This window comes from Pinus tabuliformis, chromosome 6, assembly GCF_031772625.1.
Source record: "Pinus tabuliformis cultivar Carrire ecotype Pingquan chromosome 6, CPIR1, whole genome shotgun sequence".
NCBI lineage: Eukaryota > Viridiplantae > Streptophyta > Pinopsida > Pinales > Pinaceae > Pinus > Pinus tabuliformis.
In genome coordinates this window covers 1,007,383,526-1,007,396,281 of record NC_142292.1, presented here as the reverse complement: position 1 = coordinate 1,007,396,281, position 12,756 = coordinate 1,007,383,526, and the positions used below count along the sequence as shown (strand labels likewise).

Here is a 12,756-nt window from a genome sequence, read left to right as displayed (position 1 = left end):
GTAAGGTCGCCAGGTCTCTACTGCATGTAAAATGGCCATCATTTCCTTCTCATAGGTAGATTGGCCCATATTCTTCCCACTTAGTTGTTGGCTTGTGAAGGCCAAAGGTCGCCCTTCCTGCATTAAGACCGCCCCAATACCCGTACCCGAAGCATCACATTCAATGACAAAAGATTTGGTGAAGTCAAGTAGTGCTAAGACTGGAGTGGAACACATGGAATTTTTGAGAGCTGTAAATGCCTATTGTGCGTCCTCATTCCAGAAGAATGAATTTTTCTTCAGGAGTTGAGTGAGGGGCTTCACTATGCAACCATAATTGCGGACAAATTTGCGATAATAGCCTGTGAGACCCAAAAATCCTCTCAAGCTCTTCAAGGTCTCAGGTTGAGGCCAATCCTGCATTGCCTGGATCTTTTTGGGGTCCACCTTGACACCTTCATGCCCCACAATGTGGCCCAAATACTCAACTTCTTCCATGCCAAAAGAACACTTGGACATCTTGACAAATAATTTATGCTTGCGGACCAGTTGCAAGAGTAGATCTACATGCTGAAGATGTGCGGCCCAAGTGCAACTATAGATGAGGATGTCATCGAAGAAGACAAGGACAAATTTCCTGAGATATGGTTTGAGAAGGTGGTTCATAAGGCTCTGAAAAGTAGAGGGGGCATTACAAAGACCGAATGGCATGACCAGGAACTCATAATGGCCTTCATGAGTTCTGAAAGCAGTCTTTGGAATGTCGACTTCCTTCATGCGAATTTGGTGGTAGCCCGAGCGAAGATCCAGCTTAGTGAAGAATTGAGCCCCATTGAGTTCATCCAGCAAATCGTCAACCACCGGGATGGGAAATTTATCTTTGACTGTCAACTTATTGAGGGCCCTGAAGTCTGGACACATCTGCCACTCCCCATCTTTCTTGAGCACCATGACCACCGGTGATGAATAAGGACTAATGCTGGGACGAATGACACCTGCTTCCAAAAGTTCCTTGATTATTTTTTCTATTTCATTCTTTTGGGTGAACGGATATCTGTATGGGCGCACATTCGGGGGTTGGGCCCCTGGAACCAAGGCGATGCTATGATCATGTTCCCCTCTCGAGGGTGGAAGCTCATGAGGCTTGTCAAAGACCGGCAGATGGTTATTTAAAATCTGTTGCATCTCAAGATGAATCGGCAGAGACTTGGTTTCGACTGCCTGGATGGCATTAAATTGAGCTATAACTCCATGATGACCCTTTTTTAGCAATTTTTCCATCCTATGCGAGTTGATGATAGAGGGAGCTCCCGCCTGGAGTCCACGGAGGGTATGTGTGGAGTTGTTCTGCTTAAAACTCATATATAACTCCTGGAAATCCATTGTGATTGGCCCAAGAGTGCGAAGCCATTCAGCACCGAGGACAATGTCGCACCCTCCCATGTGTATGGCAAACATGTGGGTCTTCAACTGATAATCCCCCATTTGAAGTTTGACATTTTCACAGCAGCCTTCACATTTCATTGTGCCCCCATCCGCAATTTGGACTTGGAAGTTAGAAACTGCTCGTACAAAACAATGCATTGCTTCCGCGACTTTTTGATGGATGAAATTATGTGTACTTCCACTATCAATCAAGACAACTACTGGGCGATGTTTAATAAAACCTCTGATTTTGAGAGTTTGAGGTGAAGAAATCCCTGCCAAAGCATGCAACAAAATAACTGGTTCGTCAAGGACATTGTCCTTTTGGTTGTCCTCTTCTACCGCCTCATGTTCCTCCAATGGTGGATCTTCCTCTGATGAGCTGTAATCAGTGGCATAAATTTGAAAAAATTTGGGCTCCTTGCATTATGACCTGGGGAGTATTTTTCATCACAGTAGTAACATAATCCTTGCTTTCTTCTTTCGGCCATTTCTGCAGGTGACACCTTTTGAACCTTAAGTGTTTGAGTCGTGCTGTGAGCCTGTGGGAGGCGACCCTTAGCAGTGAAATTTGGGCGACTGTACTGGGCTGCTAACGCATGTTCCACGTTACGAGCTACCTTACAAGCCTCCGTCCATGTGGGAGGGTGGTGCAGTAAGACGTGGGCTTTTATGGCATCTTTAAGACCGCTGATAAAACATTCCATGTAGAACACATCTGAGAGACCCCTAGTGCGGAAGGCTAAGGCTTCAAAGGCTGTAATATATTCATCCACTGTGCCCGTCTGTCGGAGCTTAGTAAGACGACCCAAAAAAGAAGATTCCTAGTCAAAGCCTTCTGTAAGAGATTTTTTGAAGGAGGTCCAAGTCCTAAAAGGTCCATTGCAACGTTGATGCCATTCCCACCATTGCCACCTTTCATTTTCCAAGTACATGCTCCCCACCATAAGCTGAGTCTCATTATCTAAGATGTTATTCAGATTGAAATACTGCTCCATTTGTGCTATCCATGCTGCCGGGTGAGAACCATCAAATTTATGCATATCCAACTTGGGAGGTCGCAGACGGGATTGTTGGTGGGGGCCCCCGAGGTGAAGAGAGTGGCTAGACTCACCCTCACTGTGTCCATTGCCAATATACGCCTCCTCATGGGCTTCCTCCTTGCCCGTCGGGATTATGCTCGGGATCATGCTAGTTAGTTGGTCAAGCTGAATTTGGAGGGATTGCAAGGATTCTTCAAGTTTGTCCATCCTCTCATTGGCCATAGCTTGAGCTCTAGTTTCTACCATGCACCGACCTGATGTTCTTGAAAATTGGGACCGCCCAAAAAAAAAAAAAAATTCACTAAGAATTGAATGGTACCACCGTGCTCAGCTCGTCATCCTGATTCTGATGGGCTAGATCACCAATAAGCGCCCCGGGAGTTCTCAAACTTTTTTTTTTAGCCGAATCCTCAAAATGTCAATGCTACCAAAAGTCTTGCAAAAATCATGCCCCGGTATAGGAACCCCACACAACTACTCAGATCAGGTGGATCTGAGAGATCTGAATGGCGGATCGGATAGCTCTGAGCGGCAGAACAGATTGCTGCTGTGGATCTGATGGATCTAATAGATAGGAATGGCTGGTATGCTAACTCGGAACTGCAGGACTGATGTCTGCTGCTGCTGCACCCCTTTGCGCAAGCGGTTCTGGCAGAGATGATGCGTGATCCCCAGATAGAAAAGGGAACTATGGTCTCGAGGAGTGTCAGGTGCTATAGATCGCAATATACATAAGGGTCTGACAGTAGTACTCGGCCCAATGTTTCAGGGCTCTAACTAAGGAGGATCAATCGTACCCTTAGCCATACAACCCCACTACCCTATCGTACGGGCGAGTAATCTCTCCGAGTGCTGTTCTCGGTGTATTGTAGCAGCAAGACGGCCGACGGTTTATCTATGGCGAGGTTGCAGAGGAGCTAAGGGGCTTCCGATATACCCAGAAGGTAATTGGAAGACAGTCCGTACGCGGTTCTGTCTAATGCGCTACTACTCGAAGGGGTACCCACAGGGGTTACAAGGGAGTCCAACAAGCATGACCACCTCTTGTATTTCCTGCGTGCATGCCTCCCCAAATCCGCAGGTCTATGCACTCAACGACAGATCCCGTGCTTTAAAGACGCCAGAACACGTCTCTAGCCAAAAAAAAAATTGCTAAGAAATGGAGATCCCACTGGCCCTGGAAAGTGCTCTAATACCACTTGTTATGCTCTTAACCTGCAAAGATACCCAAATACAGAATATGCAAAGAAAGATACCCAGAACATAGAATAGTGAGAGACAACAGCAAATATTTTATTATTCAGAAAGCAATGTTCACTGGCCTCTTCGAGGGGGCAACCTCCAATAGAGCAGAGCTCGATACATAAATAAGACACGATGCTCCTCGCAGGGAGTCTCCATCCTTTATATATGACTCATACATGCAATACCATGGGTTTTATTAATACCATCTATCTAATACCATGGCCCATTTGCAACTAACTGTGGTCCCGTCATTAATTGCGGGTTAACCACTTACAATTATTCATATGGGCTTTATTGACTCTTTACTACGACTCGATCCCACTACATAAATAAGGGGGTTAGGGTGGGACCCTAACAGGTGGCAGGGGTAGCCCGAACAGGTGGTGTCACCTGGAAACATTACAATCTCCCAATCTTGAAATCCTGAAAAACTGATAAGTTTGTTGGATTTTGAATGAAATCTAAAATTCTACTTTCTCCATATGAAATCCAATGAGGTTGGAACCACTTTCAAACATCCTGAGTCATTTCATGGTAATGTTAAAAATTTAAGTAAAAGGATGAAAATGAAGATTAAGGAGAATGTCACTTTTACTTTAAGAATTTAACATTACCATGAATAGCATATCAATACTAGGGCCTAGACTTGATCATTAAGCTGCCCCACTCAAAAATTATTTGGTTCTTTCAAAAAAAATTGCATTTCGAACATTTAGCATCCCTTATAAAACCACGTTGCCCCGTCCCTCGGCAATAAATTGGGAAAAAATCGCGATTTTTTTGAAAAAATTGCGTATAAAAAAAAAACGCGAGTATTACTCGCGATAATATCGGCTTCGGGAAAAAATCGCGATATTATAGCGATTTTAACAACACTGGTTAAAATGTTTGGGCAAATTTGTATCCCCACAACACCCTTTTTCTCATCATTGTCCATCACCCCACAAAGATGCCCCCTCACACGGGTATATGAACCACTAAATGGTTTTCCTCCATGACAACCATGAGGCACAGAAATCTGTAGCTTTCACCACCTATTCCCCCTTCAAGTTTGGTCACATAGTTCCACAAGGGTGTCAATGCAGCGTTCCCCTCTAGTGTTTCAGTGTTCCCTTCAGATTCATCCCTTTCCTCTCCAAACCCTTCCTCCTCATCATACATTGGGTCGCTCATATGGGGACCACTATCCTCTTGTTCTTCTTCCCTTCTATTCCTACTCCCCCTTGCCATCATGAAAACCAAAAGTGGAATGATACATAGAAAACAAAAGAACATCATCTTGGAATATGAATATAGGTGATCAACAACCTGCAATTAAATGAGCAAGAAGAAAGAACGGGAAAGAGTAGGATTGGGAGGAAAAAAATACAAAAAACAATGACAGAAAAATGAGGGAGTTTGGGGTTTGCACCTACCTCTTTAGCTCTTGTAGATGGAAGCCCTTCTTTACTCCCCCAAGATCCTCCTCCTTCTCCTAGATCCTCCTTCACTCCTCCAAGCTCTCCTCAAGTCTCTCCTCTCTTCTCCTCTCTTCTCCTCTCTTCTCTAAGCTCTCCAAAAATACAAGAGTGAACAAATGAGAAGCGAAAGAGGTTTTTAATCCCTTCACTCCCTTCCCTAACCCAACTTACACCCACCCCCAACCACTAGTTAACAAAAATAAATAAATAAAAATTGAATTACTGGGGCTGCACGGTGGAACCGGCTAGCTGCCCATGGAATCGGTCGCAATCCGTACGGAAGCGGCCCCGATCCGCGGCGTTTCAGTTGAGTGATTTGCCCCCCAAAACACGTCCCGGCAATTCCAAAATGCGGATCGGGTCGGACAATTCCCACTGGCCAAGAAGTATCTTTTCCGACCTAATCCATGTTTCAGGATTTCCGAGACACGTTTCGGGGGGCAGATCACCCACGGATCCATACGGGTCACATTTCAGGGTTTTGATCCGGGGGGTGTTTCGTGCAACACTGCCAGAGAGCCACCCATAGCTGATGTGATGTGCCACTTTATCTCTACTTCTTGCATCAATTGTATGTTTCCTCGCCCATCTATCAAGAACATATGTTAGAAGGTGGGCAATCCAACCCAAAAGGTATGTTTTTCATTGTGCAATTGGGTGCTTATGCTTGTTTTTCATTTGTCCATTTTAAGCATGGATTATTGGGTGACTTGGAAGAAGGAAGGGCTTTGACCATGGTTTTGTTCCCTCACCTTAAATGGGAGGTTAATCCTCAATCCTAGCCCCGTGTGACCTCCCCTATTGGCCTATGGCTTTAGGAAGGGCACTACTTGGGAAACCCCAATTTTGGTAGCATGGTCCCATTTTTCTTTTCCATATTTTTTGGTCCCCTCCGCACATTACAAGCCCTATTTCATCATTGTCCTTCTCTGAGTCCACAAGGCACTGGCACTCCCCCTCCCATTGTCCACATATCTGAGTGGGGCCTAGAAATGTTGCCCCAAAGGTTGATGCAACGAAAAGAGTTAAAAGCATATCATGGACACAAGCAAGAAACAAAAGAAAAAGATCATAAAATGCAAAAGATGGACGCGACATTCAATATAGCACATGAACAAAAGCCAAACATGAGCTCTACCCCTTATCATTATGTCCATCACCCGGGTTCCTAGGGCCCATGAATGCCCTCACATCATTAAAGGAACCCATGCACGTCCCAGCCCCTGGTGGACTATGAACTGCCTCACCTTAAGGGGGTAACAACTGCTTTACATCATTCACAGCATGCTCTCATTTCTTGGAGCTTCGAGCAATAATACAAAGAAAATTCAAGAAAAGGAAAAAGGCAAATAAAGAGGGGAGGAAAAACAAAGGCTAGGGTAACTCATGTAATCATGATTGCTCCCTCCTCACATCTATATGCCTAATATGTGGGCATCCTTCACCATTGCTATCCTTGTACCCATGACATTTGGCCTTGAGACCGTTGTGTCCCCATCCATTTCATCATCATTCAGATGTCACCTATCAATTAAAGGATGTACCAAGGACCTGTCTTTCCCCTTAGGGGTTAGGAACACCTAAGAGGATCGTTTATTAACCACTAATACCTAGGGAGGTAACATTATAACAATATCAAAGCCCCATATGAAATCTCAATGTGCCCTTGACTAACAATCTTGGTTCACTTAGATGCACTAATGAATTATTATACCTGATGGTGCAGATGCAGCACTAGACATTATGTGTGATTAGCAGGTGGTTTCATCATGGGTTGGGCAACTTAATTGCGGCCTAAGTCCACTAGAGGAGCATATGACACCCTCTAGGTTAAATGTTGAGAGCCATGGCCCATGAGATTCTTGTTACTTGCAGAGCATCATTACTTCATTACATGAGCACCTTCAGCACCACAACGGTCTGCGCTTTGCCCCACATTATTCATTAGATGATGCACTTGGACCAGTTTTCCCCAGTCGGCTTAGCAATGATCACATGGTTTGGCAGCTAATCTAGGGCCTAGATGAGTTTGTCGCACACTTTGAGATGTAGGAGGGCTAGCACCATTCTCTGGGCCCTCAATAATGGAGCAAATTCAGGCTATTCTATAACCAGGAGACCCATGAGACCCATTTTGTGCCCCAAACACAAAATTGGGGCCCACATGATGATTTGCATGGATATCAAGGGGCCAAACCCTAGAGGACGATTTTTGGAGCCCTCTTCCTTCATTTTGGCATCAAGAGAGATCAATGCATGACTCCATGAGGCCTACACAGGGATGACACCGGCATTTCAGCCCTCTTGTGGGTTTATCTTTATGATTTTACATTGGCTATGTGGTTGGCTTGTAACCACAATTAGTTTTGCCCTCCATTTGACAACTAAGAGGGGCTTCTAGGCTAAAATTAGACTTGATAGAACATGTATAAATATAAGAGACCTCATTTGAGTCTCTCATCATCATCACACTTGAAATTAGTCTTCTTGGGATAAATTCACACTTGTTTCTTTCGTTATTGGAGATCTTGTGGATGCATTTCGATGTATGGAAGCTAGTTCACATTTCTTCTTTGGAGCTATTTCTTGGATATTGGATGGATATATTGCATGTCATCTTGTAAGTTCCTTATGTTGATGGAAATTTTCTCTTGAATTTGTTTAGTGTATGGAATTGTTGCTTCTAGAATATGTTAAATTGTGCCCTAATTGTTGAAAAATAATTTTGGAAGGCTTTCTAGTTGAGTATTGCATATGTTATTCAATGTATGGCATGTAATGACTGTTGTTAGTGGAGGAAAATCTTTGAACTCTCCATGAAACTCCATTATCTCTTGAAGTGGGTAAGTGATTAGAATTGATACCTAGGGCATCGATTCTAGGCCTCCTTCGAGATGTTTTAGCTCAATTTGAACATCCTAAGACTCTATATGCCCAAAGGACAAGGCACTAGTCCAAGTCCTTGGTGGTCAAACTCAATTCTTCTCCATAAATTCTCCTCTCTAAATTTTGGTCCTCTTAAGGTAGGACGGTTATCTAGGGTTTAGAGTGAATTGCAGAGGAGGAGGTTTGGCGAGATTCCAAGAGCCTAAACATCAAGCCTAGGATCTTGACTACTTGATCCTAAAGTTTGGTGGGCATCCACTTGGATTTCGTCCATAAAATCTCTTGCCCTAGGTGTTTACCTAAGAGGGAAAACCCTAGCTAGTTTTTCCTCAACTTGGGGACTTCTTTGAGGGTTGTATGAGCTTAGTACTTGGTAAAGTATATCATAAGAAGCCCTTTCTTATTACTGCCTTGATCACGGGAGTGCCTTCATCCATGATTATCCACAAAACCCTAGGTCTTTTCACATGTGCTTTCCTTGTTGATCACCCCTTGGTTGCACTTTTGATGGATGTGGAGCACACTATCTCATTATCGTGGTTTTGTATATGTGCTTATCTTGGAAATGGATGAGTGTTAAAATTGGCAACTAGGGCCAAACTCCATGTGGGTCACCTCATTTATGGCAGCTAATATTTTTCCTAGACTCCTCTTGTCGAGAGGTGTAGGATTGATCTAAAGATCATCCAATTCCGACAAGTATTTATGGAGATATGAATTTATTAGTAATTACTTGACAAATTGTCAAGGTCGGCCAGCAATTAAGTGTGTGGCACTCTTGCCCAGCGTTGCATATAAATAGAGGAGAGGTTGAGTCATTATCTTAACTCATCTTACCTCTCATCTCTTCCATTGTCTCTTGGGTATACGAAGGAGAGAGGATGCAGCTAGGGTAGCATGGAAAGAGAAGGACACAGCTAGGGCAGTGTGGGAAAGAGGACATAGCTAGGGCAGCAAGGATGCAGGAAGGTGCAACGAATGGTTTAGGCCTGTGTTGACCAGCACATTGCCTCCATTGATTGTGGCCTTGTGCTGGTAGCCTCTCCTAGGCTAGCCAAGGTGCTGAACAGGTCTGTGTTGACTGTTTAAGGGCACATTTATGACTGCGTTATGTGGTTAGGACTGGCTGCAGTATGTTGTAGCATGCACTGCCGTTTTGACCATCTTACCTTGACTGTTTTGGGCTGCCACTACCTCTGTTGGAGACTGAGTTCTCCTAGGTTGTCTTGAAGACATTTTGGGAGCTGATTGATCACTTTTTACTATTATTGTCGAAGGGTTTTATTACTACTGTTGTAAATCACTGATTAGTGATTTTGTACTATCTCTCTCTCTCTCTCTCTCTATTGAATTATTGAAGATAAAAGAAGATTTGATCAAAGGGTTTTCCCACATTGGGGTTTGTCCCTGGCTAGCCGCCACATCTTGTGTCTCTTGTTTTGGCTTGTTTTCTATCGATCATTTAATGTTCTATCTGCACTTTACTTTATATCAGTGGCTAATAAAAAGTAAAAGAAGTAAACTACTCTAAGCATAGAACATACCATAATTTAACATGGAATCAGAGCTGAGGTGAAGACAAAGCCCAAGCAAGAGCAAGAGCAAGAGCAATCACCGAAGAGAAGGTTGGCAAGGCTATCTTAAAGAAATCATGGGGTCCTCAGCACACTTCCCTGCTGAAGACAAACTCCGTGCGAAGTCTGACTATCACGGATGGAAGATGTCTCTGATCTAACATTAGAAGAGCAGGAAGTGTTGGACCACGTGAGAGGCAGAATTGTTGAGCCTCCATCAAATGCATCCGCTGTTGCTAGAAACAAGTGGACTAAGGGAAAATTCAAAGCAAGGAAGATCATCCGGGACTCTATCAACAAGTACCTGGTGGCCTATGTTTCCGAGCTGAACACCTCCAAGGAAATTTACGATAGACTGGTGAGTTTATTTAAAGTTAATGATGCAAATCGAGTTTTGTTCCTTAGAAATAAGCTGAAGGAAATTAAGAAGGGCGAAGATGAGAATATGCAAGCATATTTCTTAAGGATCACCGAGATCAAGAATGATCTCCTATCTATTGGAGAAGTAGTTCCTGACAGGGAAATGACACTCATAACTCTTGGAAGATTGCCACCTGAATGGTATATATTCAGGACTACTCTTCTCAACAATAATGTAATTCCTAGATTTGAGGAATTGATGGCTAGATGCATTCAAGAAGAAACAAGGATGGAAGAGCAAGAAATGCCCGCACTTAAAGGCCATCCCTCTGCCTTTTCTTCTCATGCTAAAAGAAGAAACAATTCTGGGGCCAAATCCAAAGGAAAGGCTTCTCTCAGAAGGAAGGTATAGACTATGACGAGATATTTGCACCTGTTGCCCGATATACCACCATCCGCTCGATCATAGCCCTTGCTGCTTCACAAGGATAGAACATACATCAGATGGATGTCAAGACTGCGTTCTTGCATGGTTCGATCAAAGAGGAAGTCTATGTGGAGCAACTCGAAGGATTTGAGATTCATGATCGAGAATCTCATGTGTGCAGGTTGAAGAAGGCCCTCTATGGGCTCAAGCAAGCACCCCAAGCATGGTATGAAAGGATCGGTAGCTACTTTATGAAGCTGGGATTCACTAGGAGTGAAGCCGACCCTAACCTTTACTTTGAGGTTGAAGATGACAATCCTCTCATACTGGTCTTGTATGTTGACAACTTCTTTCTAACAGGGGCAGACCCTCTCATTCACAAATGTAAGAGGGAGTTGGCTTCTGAGTTTGAGATGAAGGACCTAGGATTGATGCACTATTTCCTAGGACTAGGAGTCTGACAGAAGCCAGGGGAGATTTTCCTATCTCAAGGAAAATATGTGGTGAAAATATCGAAGAGATTCGGTATGGTGGACTACAAGCCCATAACTACCCCGATGGAGCTTGACTTCAAGAAGTTAAGCGGTAGTGTTGCCGGACCTATTTTATGAAATGCTACCGAGTATCATCAACTCGTCGGAGCATTGATGTTCTTGGTGAACTCCCGTCCGGATATATGCTTTGCAGTCAACACGTTGAGTCAACATATGGTTGAGCCTCACCACACACATTGGATTGGTGCCAAGAATCTGCTGAGATATATTCGTGGCACAATCACTCATGGGTTGAGATACACTGCTGGAGATGTGAGACTACTTGGATATACCGACGCTAATTGGGCAGGCAATGTGGTGGACCGAAAGAGCACTTTCGGGTGTTGTTTCTCTTTGGGATCTGCCTCAATATCCTGGATGAGCAGGAAGCAGAAGTCGGTGGCTTTGAGCACCGCCGAGGCAGAGTACACTGTTGCCAGTATGGCTCCTTGTGAGGCGGTCTGGTTGCGAAAGCTCTTCAGTGAATTGTTTGGATTTACATTGGATACCACCGTGATCCTGTGTGACAACCAGAGCGGGATTCGTTTATCAGAGAACCCTGTATTTCATGATCGCTCCAAGCATATCGATATCAGGTACCACTATATTCGAGATATGGTGCAGCGGGGAGCAATAAGGCTCCAACATATCAGTACAGATGAACAAGTCGCCGACATTTTGACGAAGCCCCTGGGAAAGGTCAAATTCTTGACTTTCCGAGAACGACTTGGTGTCGTTCAGAGACCCTCTTATGAGGGTCAAGTATGATGTATTGAGCTCTGGGAGCTTCGGGGGGGCGCGGGGTACTTCTTGGAGCGACATGTGACCACAAGGCGACTCACCATCCCCTGGTGGTGCACTATGTACAGGGTGAAAGGTTCAACCTTCCCCTTTGACGCCTCGTGGCGGCTGTGGAACAAGATGATTAGTTCTCTTGTGCGCCAGGATGATTAGTTCTCTGTGGCGATTGTGGAACAGGATGATTAGTTCTCCTGTGGGCCAGGATGATTAGTTCTCCTGTGGGCCAGGATGATTAGTTCTCCTGTGACGACTGTTGGACAGGATGATTCGTTCTCCTGTGGACAAGATGATTAGTTCCCCTGTCAATGCATCCTACCCATGCAATCTGGGACTCATGGGAAGTACCTCTCATCTAATCAATGAGCAGGCAAATGGGGTTAGGGACCATAGTAGTACTATCGATGGACGCATCGTTGTATCTATCGTACTCCCTATGCTAGGATGACCTCCATTGATCTGGGATCAATGATACTGATCTGGGATCAGTGAGAGTGGTATGACACACTCTGACACTGACTTTGGGTCAATGTTGGATGGTATAATACATCCTCCATCATTTCTTCTTCTTCATAGTTCGAGCAGAGCAGAGCAGGGCCAAGTTGTGCAGGGCAGTGCATTTGATGGCTGGGATAGTAGCGACAGTCAGACGGATTGCAGATGGAGTTCTCCCTAATTGAGAGGGAGTGTTAAAATTGGCAACTAGGGCCAAACTCCATGTGGGTCACCTCATTTATGGCAGCTGATATTTTTCCTAGGCTCCTCTTGTCGAGAGGTGTAGGATTGATCTAAAGATCATCCAATTCCAACAAGTATTTATGGAGATATGAATTTATTAGTAATTACTTGACAAATTGTCAAGGTCGGCCAGCAGTTAAGTGTGTGGCACTCTTTCCCAGGGTTGCATATAAATAGAGGAAAGGTTGAGTCATTATCTTAATTCATCTTACCTCTCATCTCTTCCATTGTCTCTTGGGTATACGAAGGAGAAAGGACGCAGCTAGGGCAGCATGGAAAGAGAAGGAC

The 12,756-nt window shown here is 44.3% G+C and overlaps 1 protein-coding gene across 1 annotated transcript in view; it reads right to left on the bottom strand.

Moving 5' to 3' along the window:
• Positions 1–12,756, bottom strand: part of LOC149262406 (uncharacterized) — a 37,221-nt gene that overhangs the window by 18,127 nt on the left and 6,338 nt on the right. The window lies entirely within an intron of this gene.